The following is a 19,164-nucleotide window of genomic DNA, read 5'->3' on the forward strand; positions in this document are numbered from 1 at the left end:
TTCAGGAGATGGGATGGCTCAGAGTAGTCCAACATTAACTTTTATGAAAGCCCGTCATTTTACATAGAAAATAATGTCACATTTAAAAGAAAGAAAGCGGAGTATTGTGAGATCAATCTAATTTTGTTTCTGCAAACAAACATTAAAAAAACAAAGACTGGGAATACTAAAACAAATCTCATTCCTGCAATGGAATTTGAACAGACTACTATGAGTAAACAGGATTTCAGATAACTTTTTTTTTCCCCCCTAAACTGCTGTGCTATCAAGCCTTGTTAGAAATTCCACAGAAGCCAATCCTTAATAGTTTTTGTCTTCTTACTGGGATTTCATCAGACCAAAAGCAAAGTAACTTTTGGATAAATAACTTTATCATACTACAAAGCATCTGTTTGAGTCCACTGTTAAAAATAAATATTTAAAACACTCAAATACCAGGCCTATCCTGCCCCCCACATTTCTATTACCATTATAAAGCCTCACAAAATCACCACGCAAATAGAAGCTGCCACTCCTTCCAATAACAGCATGTTCTTCACACCCCGATTTCATTTTCTTCAACCACATTTCTGATTCTAAATTAAAACCAAAAAGTGACTACAAACAGGCCCACAATAAAGTTTCTCCCATTTTCACAACCATGCACAAGGGCAGAACCAGAACATGCTCAGCCCCTCTCTGAATTCGTCTTGTGACTCTGTCAGAAGTTACTGCTCTCAAAAAACACAAATCTGACAGTTTCAGCACCATTTGTGGACCACAGGTGTTCATGAGGCAAACAAGAAGGTTCAGCATATACAATACTCTCCATTTTCAGCACAGGAGACAAAGTTTTAACAGAGCAGAAGCAGGAAAAGCAAAGTCTGTGCTCTTCAAGCAGAACACCTCTGTGCCATCAGGTGGAGGACAGTCAAATAATAAATGGGCAAAGCAAAACAGCAGAAAACATAAAAGAAAGCTTCATATGCACAATAACCATTATTTCAGAAAACACTCTGCAGAACATGACTGTTCTGACAACCAGCTACTACCAAGGTGTGCTGTATTTAAGAAGTTACTATCTGAGCATCTGACAGCAGGATATCTGCTGGGTGAGAGACCACAGCTGTGAGATTTAGCTGAAGAGATCCTGAAAGCATTGGAGAAATGCACAATCTTTGAAAGAATTTATTCCTGCACAGCAGGAGAGCTCAAGGATGTGTTTTCACTGAACAATACAAAATGACAGTAAGCAATGCACAGAGAAGTCTATCAAAAATGAACTTCTTCAGAGCATAAAGCACCACCCAGAGATGAAGGGCTCAAACGCTCAGTGCCTTTCCCCAAACATCACAAGGGCTGGGGCAAGAGCCAAAAAACCCCCTGCAACACTGGCCAAGTTTGGTCTTCTCATTCTGTCTCTTCATTACCAGTGTGTATCTGCCTCCACACTACAGCTGGAGCAACATGCGACACATCGCCTGGAGAAGGAAGAGGTGGGGCACGTCAAGGAGGAAGAGATGGGACACGTCAAGGAGGAAGAGATGGGACACGTCAAGGAGGAAGAGATGGGACACGTCAAGGAGGAAGAGATGGGCAGGGGGCTGTCAGGGCCTTTGGCTGAAGTGAATTGAGCTGCACATGATGCAGCTGCACCTTTGCCTGCAGCACAGGGGCACCTTAAGAGCCTGACATTTGATGGACATCAGCTCCAATGCAACATGGCAACTTTGTATTCTTGAAACACACCTCAGCATCTCACATTTAATGCTGGCAAGGAAGCAAAGCTCTGAAAAGAAGGTAGTCATTTTGATGGCTAGAGCAGATATTGATTAAACACTGAAACCATCTTAGAGATGGTCATAAATACAACAGCTACTTCACAAATACACCTTCAGCAAAATGCTAGCCAGGCTCAGACCTAACAGTTCAGTATTTATAGGCACCCCACACTGTATACTCTCTAGCAACAATAAAGCACCTGAAATGCTCAATGCTTGATTTAATGCTTCCTGAAGAAGAAAACTGCTTTGCATAAGCTTCTGTAAACTACATTTTATAAAATCTCCTTATAAGCCCATATTTTCTCAGATTACACCATGTTTGTAAGCTGTATTTTTCAATGCTTTTTAATTCCATTAAATTGCAAACAACAGTGAGATAATGGGAAAGCCAAGGAAACTCAGCGGTGATGTACTACTCCAATTAATTAGAAATATCTCCAAGTCATCATTGTGGAATAAACCATTTTAAATATGCAAGGTTCGCAAGTTTCAGCCATTTGTGTAAAACTATCAAAGACTTTCTTGCTATAAAGCTTTAATTCCCATCTTAGAAAACTTGGAAGCTAACCTACTTTTTTCATTATTAGGTCAGGAAACACACCATACAAATTATCCTGGATGAATGTGCCAGTATTTCCATATTAATAGGTTGCATCCACAATGTATAACATCATCCATTAGATAATAAAAAGCTTTGTTATTATTTTTCAATGCACTGGATGAATACATGCACCTAGAAGCCCTATTGAAATGGTAATTAATTATACCTCAATAGAATAAACTGAGATGTTGCCTCTGAGCTACAGTACATATTTGAGTTAGGTTACATGGTGTTACAGTACTTGGAAGAGATCTTTTCCTCAACAATTTAACTACTCACAAAACCATCTGGACATCACGTGGTGCTCCTGGAGATCAGGGTGAAGACTGGGGAGTAGGCAAGGAAAGGATGAACATATTTTATTTTGAACACTTTCTGTTCTGCTACAGTTGCACAGCAGAATCTGAATCAGTCTCCTCACACTGGCAAGTTAAACCAGCCCCGAGTCCAGCTCAGCAGTGGCAGGGTCCAGGAGGGATTTCCTGCAGACTGGCTCTGCCACTGCAGCAGTAGCAGCACTGAGGGTCTTTTGGTGCCTGCATGCAAGAGGCAAGATGTGCCCCCCGAGGCTAGAAATGAAGAGGTACACGGGATTACAAGGTGAGGTTCATCAGGACCCCTGCCCCATGAGCAGACGCCCCAGTGAGCCCAGCAGCTGCTGGCTGAACACAGAGAGACTCCATGTGCCAGCAGGAGAGATTGAGTCTTGGTGACTGCTGAGCTCTCCGTGCAGAGGAGGGCTCGAGCCCAAAAGCCTTGTCTCTCCCACAGAGCCAGCAGCTTTGGCAACCTTTTGTCACACTCAGAGGAACTCACCAGGATCAGTCAATCCGAGTCTCACCAGAGTTCCCAGTGCAGGCTCTCCCCACTCTGGAGTGACAGCGCAGCACGCTGCACAACTGTGCTATCCCCTGTCACCATCTACAGCTGACACCTCTGTGGGTGCACTGAGAGGCAGCTGTCACCATTAATGTCACCAGAACCCTCCCACATCACCTGCTGGATCTCCCCAGGAGCCCTGTGGGTATTATCCGCATTAGGAAGGAATTACTTGGCACACTGGCTTATACAGCCAAAGGAAAAAGAAACATGGAGTTGTGCAAAACAACAAAAGTCTGTGAGCTACTAATTGCATTCTTCATGGGTGCTGGTAAAACCATCTTTACTGAGTCAACAACACAAAGTATCAGAGTGATACTTTTATAATTCCAGAGAAAAGGTGAAATACTGCGTCACACTCAGTACTGATCAAACTAGATGTCTTCAAAACCAGTCTAATCTAAGAACATAGAATTTCTCTCAGTTATAGTATTCATATAACTTTTTGCCTTTCACTCTACTACTGCATTATGATTTTTCTCAAAAATTATTTCTACGTCACAGCTTCCAATTCAAACATTCTCTGAACTTATTTTAACATGTAAGTTAACTGGAAAAATGCACTTTTAGCAATAACTTCATTCCTGTATGGTTCTGTGGTTTTCCCAGTGGCTGCATAATATGCAAATGTGTATTTTAGGACAAAACAAAAGCCACTCAAGCGGAGTAAGTCTAAAAGAGCCACCAAGAGCAATTACATCACATACAGTACCCAGTAAATTCAAAGTACTTTGCAAATGGGATACCATTACTAAATAGACATGAAAACCAACTCCCACTGCCCACAAGCACCTTTGGCAGAGCCCAGAAAGACCAGAATGGTCATTCCATCCAAAGACACCGAGCACATTATCTCATAAACGCTCTTTTTGCAAATACAAGCATTTACTCAGCAGATCAGGAAGGACAGAAAAGAAAGGGACATTTCCAGGATTACCAAGGAATTGCTGCTGAGCTTGTTCTCTCAATGCAGATTTCAAATCAAAGAGGTTATCTGGGGCATAAGAGGCTTTCAGATATTCCCTGGAGAACAATTCATCCCAACATCTTTGAAGTAAATCACCATTCAGTTCAGAAAATTAGAAGTACATCAACATGATATGAGAGCTGAAAGCAGCAGATGAACTCATAATAGGTTAATAGAGAATGAATGTAAATCAATAATTTAGAGTCACACTGGAAATGGTTAGCTGGGAATAGGGGCTCTTCCAGCTACTGCAATGTCCCTTTTGATATAAATAGTGTCAACTGGTACACAGATGGCTCCACACTGGGTACATTTTCACACAACAAATTATGCAGTTTGTACATCGTTGTTTGGAATGTTAACTAACAAGGTAGAACAAAGGGCTATCATTTAAATGATCTTTTAATTTCAAATTTTTTTTCCATCCTAGTTTTATCCACCAGGGAATTATCAAGCAATCTGCAGACTATTACATGTCTACACTACTGGAAACATGAAACAGTTTCAGTCAACTCAGTCTGTGGAGAAATACATTCCCATTGTAAGCAAAAGAAACTTATCAAAGGCTTGCTTGCTGACAAATAAAACCCAGAACTACATGGAAATTATCTTGAAAGTTACCACACTAAAAAGCTGCACAAAATAAAGGGTTGTTTTAAAACTGCAGTGGTAAATATTTTTTACAAAAAAAGGATGTCAGGTGAAAGCACCAGGGGTTAATAATGCATCCCTGATATTGGAGTATGCCTTATTTACCTTACAAAGTATCCTGAGTATGAGTATAGTTCTCAAAATACCACACAAAAGTTAATCCTGTACTTTACAGGGAGATGGCTGATAAATCAGATTAGCAAGCCAAACAGAAGAGGAGATGGAGGCATAGAGTGAGACAGAGATGAAGCTGAGCAAACAGCATTCCTGAATCTGTTCCCAGAGCTCATCTGCCGGGAGGCGCGGGAAAAGAGGCCGTCCACAGGAGCAGCACCCGCTCAACACACAGCCAGGTTTTCATCCTCTCTCATGTCCATACCTCCTCTGGAGCCTACCCACCTTCAGTGCTGCCCGTCCCCGTGGCGAGGCAGGCAGGGACAGCGTGCCAGTGTCACCTGCCCAGCATCCACCAGCCCCTGCAGCCCCAGGCAGCCGCTCTGCAGGCACTGAAATGTCAAGGTGAGGATCGTTCGCTTGTCAGCAGCACATGATTATGTTAAACTGCAGCCCTGTGTGTACCTGCAGTACCAAAAATACAATCCTTTACCATGCCAATCAAAGCAGTATTTATAGTGGCTGTAAGAAAGCAGCACACCTAAGTTGGATTGAGGTGATAATCCTACTCCCGCTCCTTCCCAGGATGGGATGTTTTAGTACAAGATCTGGTGCTGTGAGCGTGCTCCATGCCAGCCTGATAGACTGCCCCTTCCACTCAGAAAACAGGCCAGGAGAATCAAAAATCGATAGATAAATAAATATCACACACCAGCCCAACAATCCTAGTATTAAAATATTATACAGGAGAAAAAACATAAGATAAATCAGGGTACACCTACTGCTCATGGCTGTTCTGATGGCAAGTGGACAACTCTGCCCCAAGAAAAAAAACTGTAAATAAAAAATCTTATTATCATTTCCAGCCTGCCAAAGGGAAGCATGATATGTCATAATCTGAAAGCTAGATGACTCTGCAGCCTTTCTGGTCCATCTAATGAGGGTATATGGGATGGCAACACCAGCTTTACAGTCATAGAGGGAGCACTTTAGAACTGCTAAAAGCATGAAGCTCAACTTCATTTATATTTATTAAGTTTGTTTCATAGCAATAGACCAAAAACGGATGCCTGAAAATACCTGGTGTGTTTTAGGACTGCAGAAATACCCCAGCTCAGTTTTAAAGAGATCTTTCTATAACACAGAAGACTACACAAGGAGCTGAACTACCACTGTTTTAACTCTTCCAGCTGCACAGTCCATGTCATGGGGTGTGAAAGCACTGACCAGCTACACTGCATTAATACTTACTGTACAATAAAGCTGTGAAAGCCAGTATACGGCTATTATTTATTACTAATAAGAAAATTCAATTAACAAAACATCGTAAATAACAGGAAATAACCATATTGCAAGTGCAGGCAGACCAAGTTAAACCATTCATTAACAGCACGTCACCAAAAGGGATTATTCACACCCTGGGGTACCTGGGAAACCCTTCCACAGCACACTCTTCCCTACCACTCAGATTTCTGTATTGCCTCTGCAAAGACTTGTGTAAAGGATTCCGTGGCAGATCACTGTGGGCTGTTTTCAAGATATTCTACAGTATTTCTAATTTTATATATATAATATACAGCAGTATATGCTTCTCTTACCATTTGTTTTTTAACATTGCTCAACATTATCAAAACAAATGCTAGAGATTGCCACTCAAGAACTGCCAGGATCACTGCGGTCTCAGACCATCAGCAGAGCTTGTAGCTGCACTGAAACAAATGCTGCTGCAACGAGACAAATGGGAAAGGTGAGGAATATTGTGACATAGAAAACTGTGCATTGCAGCAAGTGCTTCTGATCACAAAAAGCCCCTTACACGTGCCCTTATGAGAACAGATATGCTTAAAACCAGAGGGACGTGGCTCTCCACTGGTCACCACGCATCACTGGGCATGTCCAGAAAAACCCTGAAGCACTCTGACACTCAGCACTCAATTGCTGACCTTATAAAAATATTTGCTGAGCAAAAGGTGTGTTTATTCCTTTTCATTTTAGGTGTAGAAATGAAAATCATGAAGGAAAGTGATGTGGAGAGGCTTCATTATAATCAGTATACAAAAGTGCCACTGCATACTGATAATAACATCCTTCACTCTGAAGTTTTCTTTCACAGTGGAACTTAAAAGCTGATGCATAATAAGGAAAGCAATGATAAAAAAACGAAGTTTAAATCTGTGAAGATTCTTTGAAATATTTATGAAACAGGGGGTTTTAAATCTAGCTGTTCAGGCTCATTGTTCTATTATAAAATATTGCCCACAATGTTTTTGTTCTGCTTCCCTTTTGAATAGCAGAAAAGACTGATATCCTTAAAGAGAGGTGCAAGGTACTATTTTAACACCAACCTCTAATGCTTTTTCTGCTACTTGCAGAAAAAAAGAGTGATCACAAGGCAGTTCTCTCCCAGTTGCATTTGAAAGTAGTTGCATTTGACTTCAGTTAAAAAAAAAAAAAAAAACTAAAAAAAGATAGATATAGATATATGAGAGAGCACCATCAATAAGACAAGATGTTCTTTCCCCAAATCTCAAACCATCCAGGGTAGAAATTCCCTGGCATTTTACATTGGCCAAAGTAATTTTTTGCAGTCACAGAGTAATGTTTTGAACATTTCAAATCCAAAGCTGAATATATTACTGCTTTGAGAAATTTCACTTAATCCCCTCATTACTTAAGAATAATGCTTCCTATTCTCTCTCTGGAGAAGTTTGGCTGTCAAAAAGAATAATGATTTCCAGTCTTTTCACTAGAAAAGACCAATATTGCTGCAAAATCTGTCTGTATGGATTTTGAGTGGTTACACTTGTACCACATTACAAAAACAGAGGGTGGGTAAAATGTAAAACAGAAGTCAAAGAAAAACAAAACTGACTCAGGATGTGCAGCAACAGCCCCGTGTCTCTAACACGGCATGGACAAGGGCACTTAGGGCACAGTCCTGACCTACCCACGAGTTTGCAATCCCAAACCTGGATTTGGGCTCACCACAGCCTTGGGAAGGAAGCCAAGGTATCTCCTGCTTGCTCCTTCAGCTGAACCACCCAGGGACAACAAGCCCTTGGAAGATCACACCCCCCACTCCCCCCTTGCAGTTCTCTGCCTTTCTGTTTGTTTCTCCCCAAGCAGCAGCTCTGTTCACCTGGGTTTTAAAAAATGTTTAGTAACATTTTTCCAAAGACACAAACTGATGGAACACACTGATCTCCTGCCTTCTGCAACAGCTTTCATCCTTCTACAATCTGTCCCGGTTTAGTGGCCAGAGCTTTTATCATCCCCATTTTCCAGATGGGAAATGAGCTACCAGGTGACTCAGCTTCTTGTTCAAGGTCATGTACATAGGTTTTCACAAAAAAAAAAAAAGGAAGGCTGCCCAGGCATCCAAACCTCTCTGCATCTGGTCCCTCCAAGGGAAGGGCTAATTCCCAGCTAACTGGACAACCTCTGACACACTGGGACTGGAGGCTTTCCAGATGTGTCCTGTGCTTTTGTGAATTCAGCAAGTGGGACCAAAGGTAGAAAAGCCAGTGTTAAAAACTCTGCAATCCTGCTCTTTTTTTTTTTTTTTAATGTGTAAACTTTTAAAATATCTGAATTTTATTAAAACTTAAGCGATCTAATGATTTTTTCTGTTAAAGCTTCATTGGGATTCCATTCTGTATTCAAAGATCTGAAGTTACTTCAGAACTCACTGTGCACTGTAGAAAGTATAGAAGTAATTGTATTAAAGGCAAGAGCAGCAGACCCGTTCCGACTTAACCTGTATATCAGCGTACTTAAAAATAAATCATAACTGTGATTCACACTTAAGAAGGATTTTGTAGGGCAGCAAACACTTCCTTTCTGCCTGCAGGCACTCAAAAAAAAAAAAAAAAAAAGAAAATGGTGTAACCAGAAAATCCTTCATAGCCTGGAAATTTAACCTGGAAAATGAAGATTCAATGGCTATCCCTTTCCAGTGCTTTTTCACATATACTTAGTTCAACAAAAGCCCAGAACAAGAGGTCAGAAGATAAATATTATCACAAGCATCTGTGGTTTGTGCATCACATCAGCATCTACAGCAGTATCTGCAGCAGTAGGACAATTTCTGAGGCCAGGAAAATATATTGTGGCAGTGCTGTCCTCCACTCATCTGCTGGGACACTGGGAAGAAACAAATCACCAGTCACTGTTTTGTCTGAATTTAAAAAAATTTTAAAAGCCCTAATATAGAAGCATTGTGTATAAGAATGCATTCAATATCTGGACAAACAGGGAAAATATCTTCCTAACAAAGGACAGCAGGTCTGTCAAGGGACCTGGTGCTTTATTGACAGCTGAGAAACCCCACTGAGACACTCCCCTGGCCCATCTTCTGGGACACACATGAGGAAGTGGGAGCAGGAAAAAGGCAGGCAAAGAGCCTCTCCAGAGCAGACAGGGCTGCATCCCTCATTTGCTTGCAAATTATTCTGGAAAGTTTCCCAGGCTACAGTTCTGCTCCTCTAGTTTGCAGGCCCATGTATAAGAATGGAAAGGGAATCTGAATTGCTGTCACTGGGGTTTGCAGGAGCCCTCTTTGTTATTGGGTTGTGTTAGGACTCAGTTGGATATTTTTTTCTTCTCATACTTCACAATGTACAACAGAATCTGCAAGACTCCCATGTCCTGCTGCAAGATTATGAGATTCAAAGCAGTGGAGTTTCTTTCTGAAAAGCTAATTCGTTTACCACCAGTTAGTTTAGCATCATCAATTTTCTCTTGCTAAAAATAAATAAATAATGATGGAACAAGAAAGTGAAAAAAAAAAACCCAGCAAAATCCATCAACCCAAAAGAAACCAAGAAACATTTAAGAGGTTACATTTATCTTTCCAGCTGGCAATGAAGACAAGCACTTCTGACAGTCACTTTTTTAAACCCCCAGAGTGGATAATGGCAACACAGCTCACCACAACTGCTGTGTTTTAACACTTCCTGGAGAACTTGTGTTGCTGCAGGGTTCAGTGAAAGGAGATGCCCCCCATCCCACACATCTAAAAATTGCAAGGAAAGGTAAATACATCCCTTCACACTTCCCAGGAAGGCTACATTAACTGTTTATTTATGCAGCTCAAATCCTGGGAAAAAGAATTAGTTTTTTTGTTAATCCCTTTTGCTGTGAGAGAGATTTTGGTCAACCAAAACCGATCCTTGAAAACAGCCAGGGCAGTACTTGGCATGGCACGCTCCAACTTCTTCCAGGAGGCATCTTTCCTCCTACTGAATCTCAGATCAATTGGAAAATTAAAACATTTCAGCAGCAGATAAAACCACTACCAGCAAGACCCAGTGAAAGAGACTGTGCAAGTAGTGGACAGGAAATCCCACTGGTGTGTGCTGTCTCCTCAGGTCAGCTTCTTGCAGTGAGCACAGAGCAGCCCAGGCTCCCAGCTCTGCCTGGGCCATCCCAGGGGATGGAGAGGCAGTGAGGGGAAGGCAGGGAGTGAGGACAGGGATGGCAGCAGCTCAACTCAACCCAGAAATGCCACTGCTCTAATGGATCTGGGGAGGGAGGGCAGAAACACTCAGGAAGCAAAAATGCAAAGGCAAGATTTTGAAATGCACCTTAAAAATAAAATAAATGAAAAATAATCATTTTATTAAAAATGTAAAGCAAGAAAAAGAACAAAAACAACGTGGTAGCAATTCAAAGTTCTTGTAATTAAATAAAAGGGGGTTGGGTTGTTTTTTTCTTTAAACATTTATGAAGCCTGGGTAAGCTCATGATTGGTGTTTGATTCTCCTTTTATATATACTTATTTCAAGCACTGGGCCTCAGGCCTGGAAACCATCAGCCACAGGCTGGTGGCTCTTTGAAAATCCAGCTGGCCAATAGGAAGCCATTGAAATTTTTCAGCTGGCACATTGTTACAGATTGACTTGAGAAGTCCTCTCAGCACATGAACCTTCTGCTGACAGTAGTGCTCCCTTTGAGCCATCACACCAAGTGCCAGGCACATCTCTGTGGCTGCACAGGAAAGGGAAGTCACACCTTCATTGTCTGCAACCAGAACGAGAAGCACCTGGAGATGCTTCTCTGAGGGTGAGCAAGGTGTCTGCCCCTTGCTCCAGGTCTAAATGCAACTCTGCCAGGTAGGAAAAAGTGAGGGTGAAGGAGACACATGGACACAGTTTGGCAAAAATTAGAGGTGTTACAAAGAAAAATGGTTTGCAGTGCTCTTGTTTCTTTCAACAGAACTATTATACATATAAAACCCCCAAACAGGTTTCATTTAAACACGGTGCAATAGCTCAACAAAGTGCTGAAATTCCATAGAGGAGGGCCAATTTATACAAGTATCTAAATCACCAGGACTTCCCCAGACATTCACATTAAGCTAAAATCTAATGTTAAACACAATTTCAAAAGAAAGAAAGAAAAAAAAAAACCACCAAATACAAAAACCCCAACCAGAAATTTGGTAAGCGGGTGAAGGGATAATTCATAAAGACAACTAATAATTTTTCCTATGATTCATCCCGTGAGTAACCCCCACAGCTGCTGTTCTCAGGCAGCAAGGAAAAGTTGATTCGGGTACAGAATAGCTGCATGACTGAAGTTTTTTAACACTGTGGGATCTGCAAGCACAGAAGTCTGGGGCAAGGAAGGTCCATCACTAAACCCTCATGGCAGGTCAGGGGATGCCCTATTTCTGCAGCAGATTCTGATGGGGCTGCTGCCTGTTGTGCCTACAGGACCACCAAAACTTCTTGCCTAGGGCTTGCTGCAAAGGTGCCAATTTACTTTTGTGTAATCTGCTGTTCCCCTGCTCGTGTAAATTCCTCACCTGAGAAGGGACTGCGACTTTTAACTGCTGTTTCTGTCAAGCCTCCCCAATAAAATGCTTTTCTAATCTTAGCACTATTCCAACTCATTAAGCACTAAACTTCCTGAATTCACTGTGGGACACGGATTTAGCTTGTTTAGGATGCATGGTCTCAAAAAGTAATAGTAACACAGATTATTAAAAAAAAAAAAGAGATGGTTTTGCAGCAAAAAACCGCTTACAGAAGAGCCAAGTGCAGAGCTGGACTCACCCAGAAGAGAGCTATTTCAGAACTGCTCATAGGGTGTCTGCCCACTGCTGGAGCAGCAACAGAAACTGCAGTTATCATTACTAACCCACGCTAGACACCCAAAACATCTCCCTCCCCCAGCAGCCCTCAGCATTAAACACTAAGAGATATTCAAGAATGCACACGCACAATAAAATAAAATGCACAACTCAAAATACCTTTTTAGTACTCTAGTATGTGAGCTGCTGGGTATGTTACTGCAAGTCTCTTCTTCCTAAACTGCCTGTTGTTAACAATTCCTTACGCCCAAAGCACTCTGAACCAGAAGGTGTCCCTGTTAGTTTTTCAGTGTGAGGCTCCTACCCCTCTCTCACACACTGGTGACGTTTTCAGCATGGCTGCAGCTGGTTTGAGAAGATCAAACCTCGCAGCCAATACAAGTTACCTGCCCAATCACCTCCCAAGGCATTTCCACCTGAACACCCTTAGTAACAAGCTGCAAATTGACCTGCTAACAGGACAGGCTGTTGCTGGTATGGGAGAACATCCTGACACAAGCTGCGTTCTAGACAGCAGCCTAAGCATCCCACAGAAGATGCAGTCTGATGAAAGCAGGAAGGAAATAATTGTTTGGGAGGGGGCTTTTTAAGCTGAAACAATAATCTTTTAGCGTTCTTCCTACAGAGAGCCTCCTATGTGCCTGCATGATGAGGGAGGGAGACAAGTGAGAGGCAGAAAGCTGTTTAGACACATATACACAGCAAAACCTGCAGTACAGAAGCCAGCCCTTACCATAATTTGAAATCAGGACGTGGAAGAGGGGACCAGAGATCCTGCTCTTCCTTGGCCTGCAGGCAAGGGGAGGGTGGTGGGAGGAGTAGTGTGAAAAGGAATGGTGAAAAAGCTGAGCCTAAGAGGAAGCACAGATCAAAAACTGGTGCCTGAGATCCTATTAAATATATATGAGCACAGCCAGTGCCACCGGTTTGGCCCTGCACATCTTTGAGTGGCACATGGGGAGAGCCACTCCTGGGAGAAAACAGCAGCAGCTCTCCCTGGCAGGGATCACAGTGTCACAACACTCATGCCACGACAACACTTCATCCCATCCGTCCTCTGGAGTGCTGCAACTGTCACATCCAGGCTCATTTTGTGGCAAGTTTTAGAATCTAAAAATGACTCAAGGTTTTCTTCTGTCCTTTTTAAAGGACGGGGTAAGGTCATTCCATCTTTTAAGCTGCAGTTCAAAGTGGATGGAAGGACTCCATCCCAACCTAGTGGGCTGCTGGGGAGACATCTCCAACAGCTGAGCAGGGGTGAGAGAGAAAGGGAGCTAGCTACCAAAATTCAAGGGGAGAAACAGGTACCTGGCTGAGGAAAGAGCTTTCCAGAAGGCTGGGAGAGCCACACAAGAGGTGACTGAAAGTCATCCCAGCCAGAACAGGAGAAAACAGGAGCTATCAAGACACCCTGCTCAGAGCTGTAAACCACCTACCCTGTGCTGAGTGGGCACAGTGGGAATGCTGGGTGGTGGTTCCCCTTCCTGCTTCTCCTCAGCTCCCTGCCTGACTGCAAAGAAGTGACTATTTAGCTCACAACTGCAGAAACAAGCAGGGAGAGGTAGAAACACCCTTTTTCTCATCTTCTCTCTGCTCTGACAGAACATTAGTGCTTTTACTGAACAATTTACCAGTAGCAGTAGTGAAAAGGAAGAAGCAAGTTTGAGTGGAAGGAAGAACTGAAAATAGAGCCAGCTGGAAAAAAGATTTCCATAAAGCTAATTTTTAGCCAAAGCCCTCTTTTCCTCCTCCATGTACATCTCTGTAGGAGATTTCTAATCGTAATTACACTAATGAATTAGTCCATGGGAGAAAAGGCAAACATACGCTTCAATACTTGGCCAATTCTAGCTGATACACTCTCCAGAAGAACAATATTTAGCATTTTACACAAATGGCTTTCATCCAGTGACTAATTAGTCCTCTTTACACAGAGGCATGTGATTTTTTTTTTCCTTAATGTTAAAAAACCCCAAAAAGTGCACCATCTCATGCTAATCTGCAATTACAAAATGTTCACTTCCTTACCAGAGAACAGGAATGCTGCTTTAGAACCTGATGCTGCAGGTCTGCTCCAGCTCCACATTTCCTATGAGGACAGTATTCCCTGAAAACCAGGGCACTACAGCTAACCACTGCCAGCCACCTGCAGGAGCAGACATTCAACAAGAAATTAAGCCCCTTAAAACCACTCAGAGAAACTGTTTTCCTAGCCTAGTGTCTCACTAGGGATGGTGATGCTTATTTCCCCGCAAGGTGTAGATTAAATTCAAGCCCATTGGAATATACAGCAGCATCTATCATGGTGACTTTTCAGCCAAACATTGGTATGGTTTATAGTCACACTGCCATAAAATATTGCTGCTTGCCTATCAGGAGGAGACCAACTCCATCCCTGAGGCAGAATATTCTCTGAGGGCTAATACAGCCGTGTCTCCAAAAAGCTCTGCACACAGACTCCTCCAGACAGCCAGGAGAGGTTTGAAAGGCTCTTGCCCATGGCCTGGGCATGCTAAAATTGATCTTTGCTTGACAGTAGAGCAGAACTGTGTGAAGCAAGCAGAAGGAACAGATTTATATGCTGTTTCCAGGGCAATAACCAGCTCCAGTATCAGAGTGGGTCATCGCAAGAATTGGCCCATCATTAAATATCACACACATACCCCACTTTTGCCTCTCCACAAAAACCAAGCTGACCCACTCTGTTCCTTACACCCAGACCAGTGTTCAAGGAGGGTCATCAGAGATGGGTTAAAAACCCATAAAAAGACAGCAGCCCAGACCCACCTGTGGATGTGCTCCCGAACAGAGATGTCAAGGAGTCTGCAGGGGATCACACACAGCTCCTACATGGCCACCATGGTGGTTAAATGACTTTTCTTCCAATGGTTTGAGAACATGTTTTTGGGCTTTACATTTCTGATGCAGTAATTGTTCAAATAGAAAAGCACAGGCCATGTGGCACTTCCTAGAACACAATTCACTTTCCGTGCAAAGCTGCTATGAATTTAGATAAATTGTCATGAATATGTAAAAAGGTAATTTTCAAAGATTCACAGACTCACTTCATAGAAAATATCCTTCCTAGCCAGAGCAGGCATTGACCATCAGGCAGTGACTCACATCCTGCACACTCAGGTTGACATGAATTGCTTGCAGCTCTCCTGTATGCAAAGTGAATCACCATAAAACTTGTCAAATTGCACCAAACTCTAATGCAAGTCCCACTCAGGGTTATGACCCCGGATAGCAAATATTAGAGCTGTTGCCTCCTTGGTAAAATATTTTATCATCAGAAGTTTATTATGCAAACAGCTAACATCTTCAGAAAATTTCCCTGAGGTCGAAAGCTAAACAGGTACAACACGTTTCAAATGTTAATGTGTTTAATACCACAAAATCTTCATTATAAAACCATAATGGTGCACATAATTCACTGTAAACCATCATCCAACAGAGAGACAGCATCTCCCCAAAGATGTGAGTGCAAAGACACAAGGAGATACATCACAGGACAGCACCACAGCTCTCTGTCCGGGCAATGCCAGCTTTGAGAGGAGGGAATAAGTGCAATAGATATGCTGGGATCCAGGCAAGGAGGCTGAGATAGGATTGGGATGCCTCTGACACACGCTCTGAGCCTGGGCCTGGTGTGGACAGATGAGCAGAAATGCTGAAGGTGACAAGTAAAACAGGATTAGGAGTGAACATTTGGCCAAAAATAAATAAAAATCAGAGCATTCATATTTGAGGAGCCCAACACACTGCTGTCCTTGAGGAATATTCATAAGAGATGAAGGAATTCAGCCTGAGAGGTGAGCACAGAGGCAGAAAGGGCTTCAAGGAACAATGACAGGGACAGAAGAGATGAAGAGCAGGGCAATTGTCAGTAAGTCAGATTACAGGGAGCACAAATCCTGCCACAGGACAAGCAGAAGTCTTGGTTTGTCTGGTGAAGCAGGAGGATTCAAAGAATGCCTCTTCTCTGAGGACTGGCTCAGGACCTGCTGGAGGCAGCAGCCAGGCAGAGGTGTGGGCAGGGAGCAGGAGGGCTGCCTTGGCCACAAGGACAGGGGATGGCTGGTGGGGTCAGAGGGTACTTGGAGAGGAGACATAGAACAGGAACACCTACAGAAATTGCAGGTGTGAATAAAGCTCTCTAGGAATAAAAGCGGGCGGTGAACCACCAAAATGGACAGCCTCTCAAAAAACAAACAAACAAACAAACAAACAAATAAGGAAAAAAATAAGACAAAGGAACAAAATGAACCAAAAAAAACCCCAACAAATAAAATGCAACTAAATGAAAAGACTGAAAATAAGTCTATAAAATTATAGAGCCACTGCCAGAACTCACTGGGGATCATTGTACTCAAACTTCTGGGACAGTTGAAGCTACATTATTTAAAGTTGGTTTGCAAATACATTACAAAAAGTTGCACACAGTTACTGACTGAAGACAACTTATTTTTTAAATGATTGTTTGAGCACATAATTACTTCAGTGATTTCACTTTGCAGTTTTCCAAAAACTACAAACCTTTTAGTCCCTAACTGTGAAATTAAGCCAATGAACACTGATACCCTCAGAAGTAAGGCCCCATAGATACAGAGGAGAGGGACAGTTTAAGGAGTACAGTCAGAAAAGTATCTGCAATGATGGTGAAGATCCTTCTGGGACCTCCTGAAAGTGAGAGAGCTTAGAACCATGGCTTCAGATGCAGGAGGAAGGTACAGCTCTGATGTTAAAAGGAAAACACACCATACCCAAATCCGTACCACTGAGAGAGTCAATATCAGCTGGAGTGATCCAACAGCCCGACTAAGAGGTCCATCCTTTCTTTGCTCATGAACTGAAAAGATTTTCTCTCATGCACAAAACAGTTTTGGCTTTTTTAGGAGAAGCAGAGAGCCCTGTTCCAATTGATCTACCTTGCTGCCTGTTCTACTAAAGAAATGCAACATCTCTTGCCAGCAGATAAAGAGGTCACCATCTGAAGCTGACCTGCATCCATGGACTGCTTCCATTCAAACAAGACAACTGTACTTTATATTTTTTGAGCATCTTACTGAAGCCAGTATCAAAGAGGAAACTACAGGCAAGCACATATTTGGCTTTGCTCACAACTTTTCATCAGCAGCTCTCAGCGCTGATCAAGATGATTTCATTCAAAGCAGTCCCTCAGCTGGCCCAGACTGATAAACTGCCCCCATGTACTGGATTCCTAAATCATAGGAACATTTGACAGGGCTTCAAAGTCACTTCTTATACTGTTCTAGAAAGTCTGAATTAATTTTTTCCTCCACTGCATACAGAGAAGTACTAATTCTTATAAGAGATCCAAAGAACTATCACAGGATGAATCACCTAATGAATTACTCAAGTATGTGATTCTCTCACTTTCTACTGCAGCTCCCTACACGCTGTTCTATTTCCTTCTCCTTGTGGCTTATGCAGTACTATAAGCCAAAGCACAAGTCTTTCTATTCCAAAACAACATCACAGAAACCTCAGACAAACACTGCACTTCACCCTGGAGATGGCTTCCGCAACAGACTGTGCCCTGTAGTAACCTCTAGGATCCTGCTGAAACACTTCCTACATAAAGTCAAGCCAATCCTCACCATGTAAAGTTCAGTCAACCATACAGAGCAGCATTCTGAAGTTTTGTGGTCATAGCCCATCCAGTTTGAAAATTACACACTTGCAGACAGCCATGCAAATCCAGCTGAAATCCAAGAAGGAAACTTATTTCAGTGGCAGCTCTGAAAACAGTGGTCATACCCATTGCCTGCCTCAGGGTTTACACCTGCAGGTTTAGCTAAAATTGTTTTACTCTATCCACCCTCAGCTGTGCACATTCAGCAGTGTCTTCTCACCCAACACAGAAATAAAAGCAGGTTTTCCTTGTACAGAAGGACACATCCCCCCAGCAGTATCAGCATCAGCAGACTCTTATCCCCTTCCACAAGCCAGCATAAAAACAGTGAAATAACTTCAATGGGCTTCAAGAAATATTTACTCTGAATCTCCATGGAGTTGTATTCCCCCAGAGGTACTACAGCTCAATGTTTCCTGCAACCACATAGACTGCTATAGCTATTTATACTCCAACTAGAACATATCATGCAAAATTAAAGTGGCTACTCTCAAGGAGCATTAATAAAAGCAAAGAAATTAATGTCATGAGGTTCTATGGCTTACAAGGGACTTCTGCTTAAAAGTGCAATACAACAAAAAGATTCCAACCCCTGTTGGAGCTCCAGAATTGCATCCAGGACTGATGACCACCATTGTGATAAGCAGTAATCTCAACAGCAGCAGGATGCTGTTAGCAGGGGGACAGAGAAAGGGCAACCAATAATCCAGTTTCTCTGATGGTACAGGGCTGTCCTCTCCCAGCTGAAGCTGTGGCCCAGCACTGCCTCAACAGCTTGTCACCATGTGTCCCACCAGAGATTATATTCCTCTCCATGCATTTGAGGTGTCTATATGAATAGGCCTTAAACTGTCCCAGCAAAAATGAGCCTGCTCAGCCCTGATCATTTCCTTTTTATTAAGCGAGCTCACTCGGTGCTTCTTTACCCATTCCAACACAAACTCTTCAGACAGGAGATCAGTGCAGACAACACTTGTCACCTGCCAAAGCTGTCAGTGCAGAGGCTGCACCCCTGATGTAGCATTGGCGCGTCTCATAACACATAACTGTACAATTAACAAAATTTCAGACATTTTTAATAAAGCAAGACTTATTACTATGAAAATTAATTAATCTAATTTTATATCTCCACTATGCCAAGCCTGTTGCATATCTCCAGGCCTCTTAAGCATTCACAGGCCTCAATTGTCCTCTGCAGACCATGGGAAGAAGCACTGCTCTCTGTGGTCTTTGTCCAGATGTTCTGCTGTTAATCAGTCCTCCCTTCCTGTCACAAAAGTGCTTGTTAACAACAGTACACACTTACTTTGTTTTTTCTGTAGGCCTGCATCCAGACAGGTTGGACACTTTTCTAGTTTTGCTTCAGCTTTTCTTCTGACAGATACTTTACCTCAAAACTGACAGCCTTTCCCCAAGGTGCAGTACACACAGCCA

General features: G+C 42.5%; 1 protein-coding gene across 5 annotated transcripts in view; it reads right to left on the reverse strand.

Annotated features, from left to right (window-relative positions):
* HTR2C (5-hydroxytryptamine receptor 2C) overlaps positions 1 to 19,164 on the reverse strand; it is a 267,610-nt gene that overhangs the window by 142,595 nt on the left and 105,851 nt on the right. Inside the window, exon 1 of one of the 5 annotated variants that reach the window (XM_048318521.1) lies at positions 14,100 to 14,123. The exons of the other annotated variants lie outside the window; for them this stretch is intronic. The gene's annotated coding sequence lies outside the window, so the exon portion shown is untranslated. Of the gene's footprint in view, positions 1 to 14,099; positions 14,124 to 19,164 lie in introns of those variants that run through there. 5 annotated transcript variants of the gene reach the window in all.

The sequence above is a fragment of the Corvus hawaiiensis genome, chromosome 14 (assembly GCF_020740725.1).
Source record: "Corvus hawaiiensis isolate bCorHaw1 chromosome 14, bCorHaw1.pri.cur, whole genome shotgun sequence".
In the NCBI taxonomy this organism is placed as follows: Eukaryota; Metazoa; Chordata; class Aves; order Passeriformes; family Corvidae; genus Corvus; species Corvus hawaiiensis.